General features: G+C 45.7%; 1 long non-coding RNA gene and 1 pseudogene across 2 annotated transcripts in view; both read right to left on the bottom strand.

Moving 5' to 3' along the window:
- Positions 1 to 16,783, bottom strand: part of LOC308636207 — a 770,476-nt gene that overhangs the window by 355,221 nt on the left and 398,472 nt on the right. The gene's annotated exons all lie outside the window — the stretch shown is intronic.
- The window catches only part of LOC308635496 (meiosis-specific coiled-coil domain-containing protein MEIOC-like), a 30,389-nt pseudogene continuing 18,079 nt past the window's right edge, over positions 4,474 to 16,783 (bottom strand). Inside the window, exon 7 of the transcript in view lies at positions 4,474 to 4,533. The product of the transcript in view is annotated as a meiosis-specific coiled-coil domain-containing protein MEIOC-like (transcript). The remainder of the gene's footprint in view (positions 4,534 to 16,783) is intronic.

Raw genomic sequence — 16,783 nt, 5'->3', positions numbered from 1 at the left:
TACTTCTTGGTTTGGTCTAGTTTGAGTTCAGGTAAAAAGACACTTTTACCCTTTTTTTTTTCCTTGGGCCTCAGATCTGTCTCCTACTGAGTGCTCCAGGCTTCTTCTATTTGCATATCAGCTTAAGCCCTGGCTAAGGTCTGGAAGGAGCAGGGAAAAACTGCTATTTTGAGCAGACACTTTAGGCCTAAGGCATTTTAGCCATAAGTCATATTTCCAGGTTTGGATGTTGAAAATTATGATACAAATTTAAGAAGCAATTCCCAAAAATTTTATCTTTTTACACTAGAAAAACTTGCTCACATAAAACTGGAAATAGGATCTCTACCATCAGAAGAAATTTCTTTAGGACCTCTAAGCCACTTTCCTTGTTCTGAAGTTCCTAAAGTAGCATTAAGTTACATTAAATTTGCCCACACACTACTATGTATATCTGAAATTAAGCTTTGAGAATTTCCAAGACTGTTGCTAATTAATGTCATTTCAATAAGCCAGACCAACGTTTTAATTCAACACTTTTTTCCTAAATCTTACACACAGAGAAACAGATACCAAATCATAATTTACTATCCTTGCCCAAATCAATGCACTGTATACCTAGTGAAATCTCCTTAGGCTACCCAGTTCAAAAACTGATGAAAAAATAAAACTGAATGATTGGGAGTTACTTGCCAACTTAGAAGTAGAGTTCTTTTAATTTTCTATCCTAAGTATTTAAGTTCTCTGGCATGAATTATCTGAAATCACAAACTAAACAATTACCTAACCCTGACTTTTAACTGCAAGATTATGCAATGTTTCAATCTCATTTAGATACTAGATGTTACAATGAAACATCTTTTAGACACACATTTAGCCTAGATTATCCCCAAGAAACAATCTATAATAACCTTTAAAACAGACCAGATAAAAAAAATCTCTCCAGGTTTTGAACTTCCATTTAATTATGACTCCCATCAGTGGCACCATAGATTTTCCATGAGTGGACCAGATGTTCTCACATAGGGGCAACTATAGTGTAAAATCAAAGGTCTCAGTGTGACTGACTTTACTGCATTCAGTGTCCCTTCTTTTTAAGTAAACAAGGGTGGCTTAATCCTTAAGATGCAGATAAGGACCCAGGGAACTCCCCAGAGCTAAATGGCTCTGGCAGCTGCTGGGAGTCCCTTAATCTTATCTTTCGCCCACAGGATCAGCTCCTCCAGTTTGGTTTGACCTTAGGCACTAGGCATTTTTTTTTCCTAACTTTGTAGTAGCCAGTGGAGACTCCTTAGAAGTCTCCTCGGGAGTGTTAAAATTTGTGACTGAAAATTTGGTTCCCATCTCTAAAGCCAATTAACACCAATTTAATAATGAGGACAGGGCTTTGCGAAAAGTCAAAGCGAGATGTGAAAGTTGTTAAATCCCCAGCAGGCATCTCTATTTGCATTCAAGCCCATTACGGGAGGGAAAGAAAACATTGCTTTCCTAGTCTCAGTATTTAGCCCATCCGCCTTGGCCTGCATTTCCATGCAGCCAGACTCGAGGAAGACCCGTTCGCTTCTTTGGCCCCGGGATTTGGTGATCACTGCAGCCGGGGAGGGCTGTAACACTCAGGGGGTTTGGGGACCCGGTCCCTTTTACCCCCATGAGGGAGGGAGAGGGCCGGGTGCCCCCAAGCCGCTTTGTTTTTTGCTCGCCAGGAGGACGGAGGGGGGGGGGCAGTCCCCCGCCAACCCCGCCCGCTCTGCTGTGGTGCAAGTGCACCCAGTGGCAACCGGTTGCTGGCAGAGGAGGGGGAGGAGGGGCGGTCCCCCGCGGACCTCACCCCCGATTCCGTCCGCCAGTCCCTCAAACCTGCGGGAGCATTCCCCCCCTCCTCCCGGGAGGGGAGACGGCCAGGGGCGGAGAGGACAGGTGGGTGGAGGGGCTGGGAGGAACAGGGACAGGACAGATCCGCCATACCGCCGGGCGGAATCCTCCCAGCAGACTGCGCGGACCCCACCCATGCAGGAAGAGATTCGAAGAGGTCCTGAAAGGTTAGAAGCTATGATCTGGATGGCCTGGGGGCCATTCAACTCCAAGGGTGGGCCATTCTGAAGCGCAGAGAGACAATACAAACGTGACGCAAACACGGACACACAGTAAACGTTTAACACAAATTCAGAAGCAAAAATTAAAGACAGACAGTGAATTCAACAGAAAGAGTTGCCAGCAAAACCAGACGGGTTGGCAGCAAAATACACCGACGAGGGTTCATCCGCCCCTCTACCTGATGGGGGGCACCTCCGTCCCCCCGAGTCCCCCAAAGCGTCCCTTGGGGGGTGGCCTGTGGCTTCCTAGACACGTCTGCAGCCACCGCCAGGGGGAGCTTACGCTCTCCACTGACAGCCACACACACACACTGCCAACCCCACCCGAGGCTCTGAAAGCTTATGCCTTCTGGGGACTTACGCCCACCATTGAGCCACCAGAGACCAAACCTGAGCGATCGCACCTGAGAGAAGAAGGAGGGGAGAGAGAGAGAGAAAGAGAGAGAAAGAGAGAGAGAAAGGCGCCTTACTTACCCCCGAAGCAGTTTGTTGGGTCTCCCTGTCCGGCGATGCGCAGTTCCCGGCCAATGCACCAAATGTAAGGGTCCGGCGAAGCGTCGGAGAAGGAGAGACCACACGAGACTAGCTCCATGCAATGGCAAGGGGGATTTATTAGGGATCTGTTCCAGCGCGCTGGGGCTCCGTGCTCACTCAAGAAGGGAGAGCAGCCCAGAGCCCAGAGCAGAGGTCAAGCAGAGCTTAAATACACTTTTTGGAGAGGGTGGGGGGCTTTGCATACATCAGAACAAATCATCATGAGGCGCGGGAAAATTGAACAACAACTCTGATACATGATTAGTCCATTCATTGGCGGGAACAGGCTGGGCAGGGGTGATTGGTCACTTCTAAACTGGGTACACATTCAAACTGATTGGTTCGGGCCCTGTGACAAACTGCACAGGGCCCTAGGCTGAATGGCCAGTAGGGCGTTGTCTTAACTATCTCAGGAATCTGGGTGTAACAGAGGAATTTAATAATACCTCATCTTTTACATTTTAATTCAAGCTTTCCAGCTTAGAAACTTTACCCTTTCAGGACCAAGTATGCACCCCCCACTGAAAGGGTACATACATGTAGAAGAGGAGGAGTGTCCAGGACCAGGTGGTACAAAACATGGCTGCCTCCATTTTACCAAGGGCTAAATAACAGCTCAGAAGACCAGATCTTAACTGAATCCTGAATAATAGTGTAATACCAGATTCGTGGGACCCCAGTGGACCTCCAGGAGCTGAATCCGATGCAATCACACAAGAGTCTTTATTGCAAGCTCGAGCCTGGACTCACATGCAGCGGTCCCAGGGAGTGAGTCCCGGTCCTTTGTCCAGTGAGATTTTATAGGTTTGGGGAGGATACTCTATGCGTCACAACATCACACAGCAAATCATTCCATACCGCAGGAAAGTCAACAACTCTTAACATTGATTAGCACATTCCCTGGCGGGAACAAGTTGGGTAGGGGTGATTGGTTAGTACAAGAGGGGGATTCCTTTCAACTGATTGGTTTAGGCCACGAGGGGTGTACGTGCTGAACTACATGGTTTCCCAACACGTTATCAACCAACATAAACTACTGGGGGGTCATCTGACATCCCAGGTATTTTCCCTGTCTCATGCTGATTGGTGGTTTCTAGGGGATTGCTATGGGTCTTCACCTAGCCTAATAAGTCAGGGACACCTGGCTCCGCAGATCTCTCCTGTGATTTACAGACAAACAATTCAGCAGGGTGGGTATGTGCTTAGGAGTGCTCTGTGGGTTTTTCTAAGGACAAGGGTCACACCTCCTTCCTTAGGACAGGCCTTGAGGTAGAAGCTGCTGTTATTTTTCAAAAATGTAGTCACATCAGTTTCTCAATAGAAGTGGATACAAGGCCAGTGGCTAACGCATTTAATGAAAACTGTAATTCCAGTAAAATATGTCAGACAAATGAGACATTTTTTTCAAAGAAGATAAATCAGTCACAGTGGCACACAGGAGGATCACAAGTTTGAAGTCAGCCTCAGCAACTTAGTGAGACCCTGTCTCAAAATGAAAAATGAAAAGGGTTGGGGATAGAGCTCAGTGGTTGTCGAAACGGGCAAAAGGTGCGACTTATGCAGTTGAGGGGGAGAAATAAAGAATGTCCACGTGCTTCTGCCCTTTTCAATGTTTTATTCACTCAAATCACTCAATAATTTCACTCTAGGGCTGGGATTGTCGCTCAGTGGTAGAGTGCTCGCCTAGCATGTGCAAGGCCCTGGTTCAATCCTCACTGTTGAGAGCCACAGCCAAAGGGGCCCCAGCAAACTTCCAGCTGCCAGCAACCAGCTGCCAGCTGATGATTGGCTCACTCAAGAAGGGAGAGCAGCCCAGAGCCCAGAGCAGAGGTCAAGCAGAGCTTAAGTACACTTTTTGGAACATCCTCTACAGCTCCACCATGTGGAAATCCCCATAACTCTTATGAACTAAGGTATAGGCTTTGTCCTAAAAAGACCAAAGGTGCACATTACAAAAAGACATGAAAAATGGCATCCATCACTAATTGTCTTGTGCATGTGTTTCCCCCCAGGAGCTGTTTCGGGTCTCTGTGTAGTTCGAGAAGCTCATCGGAAAGTGAAAATCAGGTAAATCTGAAGAGGACCCAGTGCTGTGGCCAGGGAAGGCAGTGGGAAGCAGAATTAATGTTCCCCTTTCTGCCGCAGTCTTGGCTGGGCACAGAATCACGAGCCACCACACAGCTTTGTAGATTCAAACAGCAATTCTTTATTCCCAAACTCACACCGGCCTCCACACACGTTCTGGGGCAATCCCAGTTCTGCTGCGACCCAAATCACCTACTCCACGAGGCTCTCTTTCCCAAAATGCTCTCTGAATCTCAGGAGAACTCCAAGGGAGCTCAGGCAGCAGGAACGCCCTAATCCTGGCAGCAATAATCTTCAACCTCCAACTTCCCTAAAATCCCTATTCTTAAACTGGGAACGCCCTAAACCCAAGGACCGGGATACTATACTTCCTCAAACTGCAGGATACACCCTAATCCTGGATACACCCTCGTCCTTGAGTAGGATCATCTTTCTCAAACACACATGCAAGGTCACAGCAAATTTCCAAGGCAAGTCCATTTAAACATGGGGTACGCTGGCTTACGGATATGTACAGACCTCTCAATGCCACACGTAAGAAAAACATGGCACAGAAGCTACATGACAAGGACTCCTCTGATGAGTGCTGAGGGCTGTTTGAATCGACAAAGCTGTGTGGTGGCTCGTGATTCTGTGCCCAGCCAAGACTGCGGCATTCGTGATTCTGTGCCCAGCCAAGACTGCGGCAGATGAGGATGAGATTTTCAATAAGGATGCTGGGTAAGTGACTGGGGGTGATATAAATTCTCAAGTGAAGAGGTAAGGAAAAGCTTAATTGCTCCTTTCAAGAGTAACAACCTTGGCTTTGTTCTTCTCCCAGGGATGAAGCCCCATCACAGACCTCTGGGGGGCCGGGGAGTTAACTGACAGTTTGCTTCCATTCTTGGGCAGGGATTCACCTGGAGAGCCGCCCCCAGAGGTAGATCAGTTTGCTGTTCCACGTCAGGATCTGCATCAAGACAAACTAATTTGGCAAGAGAGGCTCCCAGAATTGGTTCCAATGCTAGATGGGGATCAGAATCAGGTCCTAGCTCTACCTTCTCGACTCAAAAGTAAGATTCATACTGTCAATCTAGATCAGTCTACAGATCACCAGTCATTTGAAGTACTTGTTCCACCTCTAGATAGCCAGAGTTCAAAAGCAGCAAAGTTTATTGTTTCACCACTGAATCTGAAGAAGGTTGTAGCTCAGCATCCGAGATTTGCTAAAGAAGTTGGTGGAACTCCATTGCTTTGCAAAACTTCAGCTTCAAAAAAACTTGGATGATTATGTATATCCAAGTACAGATGTAGCTTATTCTGGCAACCTACCTCCAGAATCCCAGGAGAACTCAGATGAGTCTCCAGAAACTCCTGACCAGGTTGAACCTTCTCTGGAGGCCCAAGAGACTCCTGAGGAGCTCCAGTCCTCTTCGTCCCAGCAAGAAGTGCATCATAAACTTTCATCTCTAAGAAGTGACACTCAGCCAGTTGTCACAAGGAAACCTGCAGATCTGGTTACCGTAACTCCGCAGGCAGATAAAGAGATTCACCTTCCTTCAGGCCAGGAGCAGGCCCCAACCCAGCCTTCAGAGGGTCTTGAAGTAGTAGAACCTTCATCAACCCAACAAGAGGCTCCAGCTCAGACCTCAGAGCTCTCTGAACCCTCTTTATCTGAGCAAGAGACTCCAGTTCAAGCTCCCAAGTCCCCTATGGAGAATATAGCTGAAACTCTACCAACTCTACCTGTAGTTCCATCTCTAGGTCAGGATCAAGTTCATTATTATAACTTGCCCAGTGTTACAGGTAGGCCTGCAGACGTGGAAATTACCATAACTTCGGAACCTACCAAGGAGGCCGAATCTTCTCTAGCCCAGCAGGAGGCCCCAATTCAGCCAGAGGCCTCTGTTCGGGAGGCCCCAGTTCAGCCAGAGGCCCCAGTTCAGGAGGCCCCAGTTCAGGAAGCCCCAGTTCAGGAGGCTCCAGTTCAGGAGGCCCCAGTTCAGGAGGCCCCAGTTCAGCCTCCAGAGTATGCTGAGGAGGTAGAACCTTCTCTAACCCAGCAAGAGACCCCAGCCCAGCCTCCGGGCCCTCCTGTGGAGACTGAACCTTCTCTCAGTGAGCAAGAGACCCCAACTCAGCCTTCTGAGTCTCCTGGGGAGGACCAGTCTTCTGAAAGCCAGCTGGAAGTACCAGTGCAACCTCTAGACTTGCCCAGTTTGACTGCAGATGTACTAGCAATTACTATAACACCTGAACCCACTACAGAGGTGGGAACTTCTGTGATCAATGGTGAGGCTATAGTTCCTCCCTCAATTCCAACTCATGAGTTAGGACCTTCTGCATCCCAGCCTGAAGCCCCAACTGTGCCTCCAGAGCTCCCTAACGATGTAGGTCAACCTCCAGAAGGTGAGGTTGTGACAGGTTCTTCTCTAGGTTCTGATCAAGCTGAGTCTCCTACTCCAGAATTGAATAATGAGGTTGAAACTTCAGCGCAACAGGAGACCCTAGATGAGTCCTCAGTGTCCCCTGAGCAGTTGGAACCTCAGCCAAGCCCCCCTCTAGAGGAGGAACAACCTCCAATTGATCAAGAGGTCCCCAGTCAGCTTGAAGAGCTGCCTGAGGAATCTTTATCAAGTCAGCAGGAGAGCTCACCTCTGCCCTCAACGCCCCCCGTGAGTGTTGAACTTCCACCAGTCCAGGAAACACTCCCAACTAAACCTCCAGAATCCACATTTGTCTCGACTATTGCTTCATTCAGTGATTCCATGTCATTTTCACCTCAAGATCTAGAAGTAATGTTCAGAAGTGGGTCTTCAGATTTGCCTGAAACCACAGTTCAACATGTGGCTCTGATAGTTACTGTACCTTCAGAAGCCACTAAAGAAGTTGAGCCAGTTTCCACCCAGCAAGTTACATTTTATCCAACCCAGTCTAATGCCCCTTCCCAGTCTCCAGGATTCCCTGAAAACTTTGGATTTTCTTCAGCCCAACAAGCAACCACAACTCAGATGGAAACTTCAACTCAGGTCCTAAGTCAGAATAAAGCTCAGGATTTAACATCACCCAGTGTTACCTTTCAACCTTTGGACCTGGAACTCACCTCAACTCCAAAACCCACTAAACATTCTACAGCTGAGAAGAAGCCCGTAGCTCTTTCATTGTTCCCTATGGCTATTGGAACGTACCATATATCTCTTCCAACGGTCCCTGTATTTGTTTTTCCAACCATGAAGGAAACTTCAACTTTGCTTCCAACGTATCAAGAAGGAATAATTCCAACACAAGAAACTTCAACTCAGCCACAGGTCCTAACTGAGAATCAAGTTCATTTTTCAACAGTACCCAGCTTTACATTTAAACCTGTGGAAGTGGAACTCCCCATAACTCCAGAGCCCAATGTGGTGGTTGAAAATCCTCTACAGCCCCACCATGTAGAAATCCCCATAACTCCAGAGCCCAATGTGGTGGTTGAACATCCTCTACAGCCCCACCACGTGGAAATCCCCATAACTCCAGAGCCCAATGTGGTGGTTGAACAACCTACAGCTCCTCCAAAGCCCCACTATGTGGAAATCACCATAACTCCAGAACCCAATGTGGGGGTTGAAAATCCTACAGCTTTTCCTCTAAAGCCCCACGACGTGGAACTCACCATAACTCCAGAGCCCAATGTGGGGGTTGAACAACCTACGACTTTTCCTCCAAAGCTCCAGGACATGGAACTCACCATAACTCCAGAGCCCAATGTGGGGGTTGAACAACCTACAGCTTTTCCTCCAAAGCTCCACGACGTGGAACTCACCATAACTCCAGAGCCCAGTGTGGAAATCACTATAACTCCAGAGCCCAATGTAGGGGTTGAACATCCTACAGCTCCTCCAAAGCCCCAGGATGTGGAAATCACCATAACTCCAGAGCCCAATGTGGGGGTTGAAAATCCTACAGCTTTTCCTCCAAAGCCCCACTACGTGGAACTCCCCATAACTCCAGAGCCCAATGTGGGGGTTGAACATCCTACAGCTCCTCCAAAGCCCCACGACGTGGAAATCACCATAACTCCAGAGCCCAATTTGGTGGTTGAACATCCTACAGCTTTTCCTCCAAAGCCCCACTATGTGGAACTCACCATAACTCCAAAGCCTAATGTGGGCGTTGTACATCCTACAGCTTTTCCTCCAAAGCCCCACGACGTGGAAATCACCATAACTCCAGAGCCCAATGTCAAGGTTGAACATCCTACAGCTTTTCCTCCAAAGCCCCACGACGTGGAAATCACCATAACTCCAGAGCCCAATGTGGGAGTTGAACATTCTACAGCTTTTCCTCTAAAGCCCCATGAGGTAACACTTCTACGTCCTCACCAGGGGACTACAAATCCTCCTCCAAACCCCCCGGAGACAACATTTCCACATCGAGTTCTGGAAACTACAAATCTTCCTCCAGAGCCCCCTGATGTGGCTGTGGATATGGAGGCGGAGAGAGGCGCGGGAGCCCAAGGCTGAGACACATTGGAGGGAACGAGCTAGTGTCCCGTCATCATCCCGAAATAGCTAGCGAGAAGAGGAAGATGGCGGCGGGAAAGGAGTAAGCCTCTCCATGCTCCGCGCCCCTTGTAAGGGTCCAGCGAAGCGTCGGAGAAGGAGAGACCACACGAGACTAGCTCCATGCAATGGCAAGGGGGATTTATTAGGGATCCGTTCCAGCGCGCCGGGGCTCCGTGCTCACTCAAGAAGGGAGAGCAGCCCAGAGCCCAGAGCAGAGGTCAAGCAGAGCTTAAGTACACTTTTTGGAACATCCTCTACAGCCCCACCATGTGGAAATCCCCATAACTCTTATGAACTAAGGTATAGGCTTTGCCCTAAAAAGACCAAAGGTGCACATTACAAAAAGACATGAAAAATGGCATCCATCACTAATTGTCTTGTGCATGTGTCTCCCCCCAGGAGCTGTTTCGGGTCTCTGTGTAGTTCGAGAAGCTCAGCGGAAAGTGAAAATCAGGTAAATCTGAAGAGGACCCAGTGCTGTGGCCAGGGAAGGCAGTGGGAAGCAGAATTAATGTTCCCCTTTCTGTTTTCTAGGAGGGCTTTTTCTGGTTTCTTTGGCTTACAGATATGTACAGACCTCTCAATGCCACACGTAAGAAAAACATGGCACAGAAGCTACATGACAAGGACTCCTCTGATGAGTGCTGAGGGCTGTTTGAATCGACAAAGCTGTGTGGTGGCTCGTGATTCTGTGCCCAGCCAAGACTGCGGCATTCGTGATTCTGTGCCCAGCCAAGACTGCGGCAGATGAGGATGAGATTTTCAATAAGGATGCTGGGTAAGTGACTGGGGGTGATATAAATTCTCAAGTGAAGAGGTAAGGAAAAGCTTAATTGCTCCTTTCAAGAGTAACAACCTTGGCTTTGTTCTTCTCCCAGGGATGAAGCCCCATCACAGACCTCTGGGGGGCCGGGGAGTTAACTGACAGTTTGCTTCCATTCTTGGGCAGGGATTCACCTGGAGAGCCGCCCCCAGAGGTAGATCAGTTTGCTGTTCCACGTCAGGATCTGCATCAAGACAAACTAATTTGGCAAGAGAGGCTCCCAGAATTGGTTCCAATGCTAGATGGGGATCAGAATCAGGTCCTAGCTCTACCTTCTCGACTCAAAAGTAAGATTCATACTGTCAATCTAGATCAGTCTACAGATCACCAGTCATTTGAAGTACTTGTTCCACCTCTAGATAGCCAGAGTTCAAAAGCAGCAAAGTTTATTGTTTCACCACTGAATCTGAAGAAGGATGTAGCTCAGCATCCGAGATTTGCTAAAGAAGTTGGTGGAACTCCATTGCTTTGCAAAACTTCAGCTTCAAAAAAACTTGGATGATTATGTATATCCAAGTACAGATGTAGCTTATTCTGGCAACCTACCTCCGGAATCCCAGGAGAACTCAGATGAGTCTCCAGAAACTCCTGACCAGGTTGAACCTTCTCTGGAGGCCCAAGAGACTCCTGAGGAGCTCCAGTCCTCTTCGTCCCAGCAAGAAGTGCATCATAAACTTTCATCTCTAAGAAGTGACACTCAGCCAGTTGTCACAAGGAAACCTGCAGATCTGGTTACCGTAACTCCACAGGCAGATAAAGAGATTCACCTTCCTTCAGGCCAGGAGCAGGCCCCAACCCAGCCTTCAGAGGGTCTTGAAGTAGTAGAACCTTCATCAACCCAACAAGAGGCTCCAGCTCAGACTTCAGAGCTCTCTGAACCCTCTTTATCTGAGCAAGAGACTCCAGTTCAAGCTCCCAAGTCCCCTATGGAGAATATAGCTGAAACTCTACCAACTCTACCTGTAGTTCCATCTCTAGGTCAGGATCAAGTTCATTATTATAACTTGCCCAGTGTTACAGGTAGGCCTGCAGACGTGGAAATTACCATAACTTCGGAACCTACCAAGGAGGCCGAATCTTCTCTAGCCCAGCAGGAGGCCCCAATTCAGCCAGAGGCCTCTGTTTGGGAGGCCCCAGTTCAGCCAGAGGCCCCAGTTCAGGAGGCCCCAGTTCAGGAAGCCCCAGTTCAGGAGGCCCCAGTTCAGGAGGCCCCAGTTCAGCCTCCAGAGTATGCTGAGGAGGTAGAACCTTCTCTAACCCAGCAAGAGACCCCAGCCCAGCCTCCGGGCCCTCCTGTGGAGACTGAACCTTCTCTCAGTGAGCAAGAGACCCCAACTCAGCCTTCTGAGTCTCCTGGGGAGGACCAGTCTTCTGAAAGCCAGCTGGAAGTACCAGTGCAACCTCTATAAGTTTGCCTTTATTATTTATTGTACTACCAACAAAAAATATTCCTACAGGAGTATTTTGGCAAGAAGGTCCATTATTATGGATACGTTTATCTTATTCTCCTAACACTATTCTTACTAGGTATCCTGAGGCTGTAGGACAATTAATACTCAAAGGAATAAAAACAGCAAAGGGAGTATTTGAATTTCTCCCAATAAAATTATTACTCCATATACTATGAATCAAATTGATGAATTAGCTAATGAGTTAAATACTTGGGCAATAATCATGTGCAAATCTAATGTTTCATTTGATAACCACTTACCATCTAATCCTTTATTGTCTTTTTGGTCATTGCATCCTGTAATTTTTCCAAAAATGACAAGAAAAACACCTATCATGAATGCTCCAAATATATTCACTGATGGGTCAAATAATGGTACAGCAGCAATAGTTACACCTGATCAAACTTTTACATTTTTAGTACCCAAACAATCAGCTCAAAAGGTAGAGCTTAATGCAGTATTACAAGCTTTTGTGATGTTTAAAGATTCTGTATTTAATTTATTTTCTGATAGTCAGTATATAGTTAATGCTATAATATCCCTTGAAGATGCTGGTAGGATTTCCCCTTCTTCTAATGTTTTCTCTTTGTTTTCCACTATACAAAGTTTAATCTGGGACAGAAAAGATCCATTCTTTATAGGACATATCAGGGCACATACAGGATTGCCTGGAGGCCTTAGTTTGGGCAATGATTTAGCAGATAAAACTACACATGACATACATATTTTCTCTACACTAGAAGAAGCTATAAATTTTCATAAAAGGTTCCATGTCAATGCTAATACTTTACAAAAGCGTTTTAAAATAACTAAGGAACAAGCTAGACAAATAATAAAACAATGTCAAAATTGTGTGACCTTTTTACCACAAGTTAATCTTGGAGTCAATCCTAGAGGATTGATACCTAACCATATTTGGCAGATGGACGTCACACACTTGCCAGAATTTGGAAAATTAAAATATTTGCATGTTACAGTTGATACTTCTTCCGGATTTTTGATGGGCTCCCTTCATGCCGGAGAAAAAACTAAAGATGTTATAGCTCATTGCTTACAAAATTTTGCCACTGTGGGCATTCCAAAACAGTTAAAAACAGATAATGCCCCTGGTTATACTTCTACCTCTTTTAAACAATTTTGCTCATCATTTGGCATTACTCATATAACAGGAATCCCATACAATCCACAGGGACAAGGCATAGTTGAAAGAGCTCATCAAACTATTAAAATGTACTTATTAAAGCAAAAAGACGGAATTGGGAAGGGGTATATATTCCCCAAAGATAAACTTAAAATAACCCTTTTTACTCTAAACTTTTTAAATTTGGATTCATCAGGACTTAGTGCTGCAGAAAGGCATATGTGTCCAAAAAATGTACATAAGCCCAAGGTACTTTGGAAAGATATTCTAACAGGACAATGGATAGGTCCTGACCCAGTAATTGTCTGGAGTCGGGGGTCTGTTTTTGTGTTTCCACAGGAAGAACAGCAGCCGATTTGGATTCCGGAGAGATTAACTAAAGTCCTGACCCAGTGATTGTCTGGAGTCGGGGGCCTATTTGTGTATTTCCACAGGGAAAACAGCAGCCGATTTGGATTCCAGAGAGATTAACTAAAGCGATTTCTACAGACCAAAAAGAAGATGATTTGGCTCAAATCCATAACAGCTGATATCCAAAACTCCAATTTAGCTATCCTTACATCTGCGACAGAACCAGGATGCTTTTTTCAATATCTATTTTATTATTGCCTTTTCCCATATCATGAAGTTCTATTTTGGTTTTTGAGCTCATACAGACCTAAGTTAATGTTTTGCTGATCAGTTCTATTTTTTTTTTGACTAAGAGTTTTTAAACATTGCAATGGAGATTTCACCTGTAAAAAGTTATAAGGCCTTTACTATTATGTGTTGTATGTATTATATTATGTGTGCACACTTGTGTTTTGTGTTATATGTTTGAATGTACGTATGTCCATATATCATATATGATGAGCGCTCATGAAAAAATGGATCCAAATTTTTTTTTTATTCACGTGATTTAAATGGTTTAATTTAAATTGGGTAAATAACTGTTAAGAATTGTTTTAATATGTAAACAAAAAAGAAGGTTAACAGATCTGTTTGTTTACTTTCACCTTTCCTTTTCATTATATTTAATAATCCTCTTCAAGATAATGTAAATTGTTAAGAAAATTGTTTTCTTTTCTCTTCAAGATAATGTAAATTGTTAAGAAAATTGTTTTCTTTTAGTGCCTTCTGGAATGTTACATAATTTTTTCTTTAGCCATTATTGCCAGAATTCCTATCTTCATCCCAGTGCCGGTGAAGACAAAGATAAAACTAATCTACAGTTTCTGCAATAGCCATCACTGAACTGCTTGCAGAACTTGCCTAAACTATGTGTCACTTGTATGCATTGTGAACTCACTTGTATGCATTGTGAACTATCTGTTGGTGCAGCGACTTGTGGTAGTGTTGGAGTATTTATACTGATGATGTCATCGGTTGTACAATTTTTCCAACAAGAGCCGTCAATTGGCGAGGTGTATCTTCCTCCCTTCTGCTTGTCATGACAAAGACCTCTCCACAGGTGTGGCTGTATACTGGACCGGTAGTCAATGACGGGTAAGATCCAATTACAATGGTACCAACCTAAGACAGGAGGCTGACGCCCTGAGGTCAGCTCATCCGAAGACGGGTAAGGACCATATGTAGTATTGGACAACCTAAGGCAGGCACGGTCCCCAAGCCACATGCTTGTTGTTTAAACAGAGAGGGGGAGATGTTGAGAGCCACAGCCAAAGGGGCCCCAGCAAACTTCCAGCTGCCAGCAACCAGCTGCCAGCTGATGATTGGCTCACAGCGGCCCCAGCAACATCTAGCTGATTGGCTCCTCTGCGGTGATGTTCATTGGGCTATTTCCCTGCCCTTCAGACTGCCAGCTGATGATTGGCTCACAGCGGCCCCAGCAACATCTAGCTGATTGGCTCCTCCACGGAGCTGCTCATTGGGGGACTTCTTTGGCTCCGCCCACGCAACCCAGCCAATCGGCCTCAAGAACAGGAGGATTGTGGGAGGTGGTGAGGTTTGTGTGGGGGTGAGAGGCTTCGGGGAAGCCGGTGGTGGCAGTTGGGCTCTGAGGGTTTTTTCCTGAGGAGCTGTTTTGTTTGGTGTTTGTAGTTCTAAAAATAAAGTTAGTTTCTTTTGACAAGTGGCTCCTGAATTGTGCCCAGCCAGACTGCGGCACCTCACACCACATAAAAATTTAAAAAGATATTAAAAAAAATTTCACTCTATAGGTTCTTAATCAAGAAAACAATCCTTAATGCTTAAGGCACTGCAACAGACATAATCAATTCACAGCAAACAATTCTAGATCAATTAATTCTAAGCACTGCAAACACACTTAATCATGACAGGCTAATGGCAGACATTCCCTCTGCATGCTAAGTTCAAGTGTCAGATCAAAAGACTCAAGCCTTAGACTTTAAGTCCAGCAGATGCACACTCACTCAGACCATGGTGATCAGATCAGGAACCAAGGCAGGCTTCTGGGGTGGAGCTGACCGCTAGTTGAGGTTGAGGAGAGGGTTGTAGGGAGAAGTTGCAATTCTCACCAGGGTCAAGATGTGGCTGTAGAGTTTGAGAGCGGTGAGACCTGCAGAGGATCAGGCAAACAATGACAAGTGATGGGATGTCAGTCCAGGTCCTCATCAAGCTCTCCAGCTTCTGTGTATCAATATTGGCTGGATAAATGTCTGTTCATTTGCTCTATTATTTATACTATATTTTGGGGTTTTCGATCCCCCTTTCAATCCTTATCAGCTGCCACTGGATTTCTCAGTGACATCATTTACCCTGGGATTAAAACTTCTGGTTTGGGGGCTGCAGTTGTGGCTCAGCAGTAGAGCGCTTGCCTAGCACATGCGAGGCCATGAGTTCGATCCTCAGCCCCACATGGAAATAGATAAAGATATTGTGTCCAACTACAACTAAAACATAAATATTTAAAAACAAAACATCTGGTGGATCTTTTTGCTTTTCCCAATTATAGGGCACCTTTCCCTCTTCTGCCAGAGGCTTCACTCTGAGTTTATTGAGGTGGGGGAGTGACTTGCTTGTGCCTGAGGGCCATCCTGGAAGGCTCCTTTAGGCTGCCTGATGAGACTGCAGGTTTCAAACTGGAGTTTTTAAAATGGAGCTACTTAGGCTCAGGCCTAAGGCCATCCTCACAGAGTTCTCTAGAGTACTCCTGAGTTTGATCCTCAGCCTGGGGAATAAAACATACAAGAAGAAGGTGATGGAGCTGGGCGAGGTGGCATTCACCTGTAACCCCAGCAGCTTGAGAGGCTGAAGCAGGAGGATCGTGAATTCACAGCCAGCCTCAATAATTTTGCAAGGCCCCGAGCAACTCAGCAAGACCTTGTCTCTAAATTTAAAAATAAAAAATATAAAAAGGGCTAGGGATGTGGCTCAGTGGTTAAGCACCCCTGGGTTCAATCCCTGGTACCAAAAAAAAAAAAAAAAAAAAACAGATGATGATGAAATGGGCCAATGTACTATTGGGCAAAAACTATACAGAAAGGAGGTCTTGGTTCAGGGAGGGAAAGGTCATCTAAGGAGAACCCATGAAAAAGATGCAGCTTGAGCTAAGTCTGGGTTATAAGTCAGACACCGTTTCTGGTATTGGGGTTAAGAGCTGACTAGGACAGAGTCTCTTTCCTCAAGGGGCTTCTAGACTGGAAATACTAAGAGGGCTTCATGCAGATGAGGGCCATAGGAAGGTGGAGCAAGATAGATAGATAGAGCCTGTGTCTCTGACATATGAACCACCAGACTTTTTATTATTATTATTTGTATTTATTCTTTTTAGATATACATGACAGTGGAGTGTCTTTTTTAAATTATTTATTTATTTATTTATTTTAAGAGAGAGAGAGAATTTTTAATATTTATTTTTTAGTTCTCGGCGGACACAACATCTTTGTTGGTATGTGGTGCTAAGGATCGAACCCGGGCCACACGCATGCCAGGCGAGCGCGCTACCACTTGAGCCACATCCCCAGCCCTTTAATTTTTTATTTATTATTTATTTTTAGTCATACATGACAGCAGAAGTGTGGTGTGTCTTTTGACATATTATACATACATGCAATATAACTTACTCTCATTAGGATCCCATTCTTTTTTTAAAATATTTTTTAGCTGTCAATGGACCTTTATTTTATTTATTTATATGTGGTGCTGAGAATTGAACCCAGTGACTCACACATGCTAGGCAAGTGCTCTAC

Source organism: Spermophilus citellus, assembly GCF_964194105.1.
Source record: "Spermophilus citellus genome assembly, chromosome: 17".
NCBI classification, from domain to species: Eukaryota; Metazoa; Chordata; class Mammalia; order Rodentia; family Sciuridae; genus Spermophilus; species Spermophilus citellus.
Note: the sequence above shows the minus strand (reverse complement) of the source record. Positions and strands in the feature narration are given on the sequence as shown.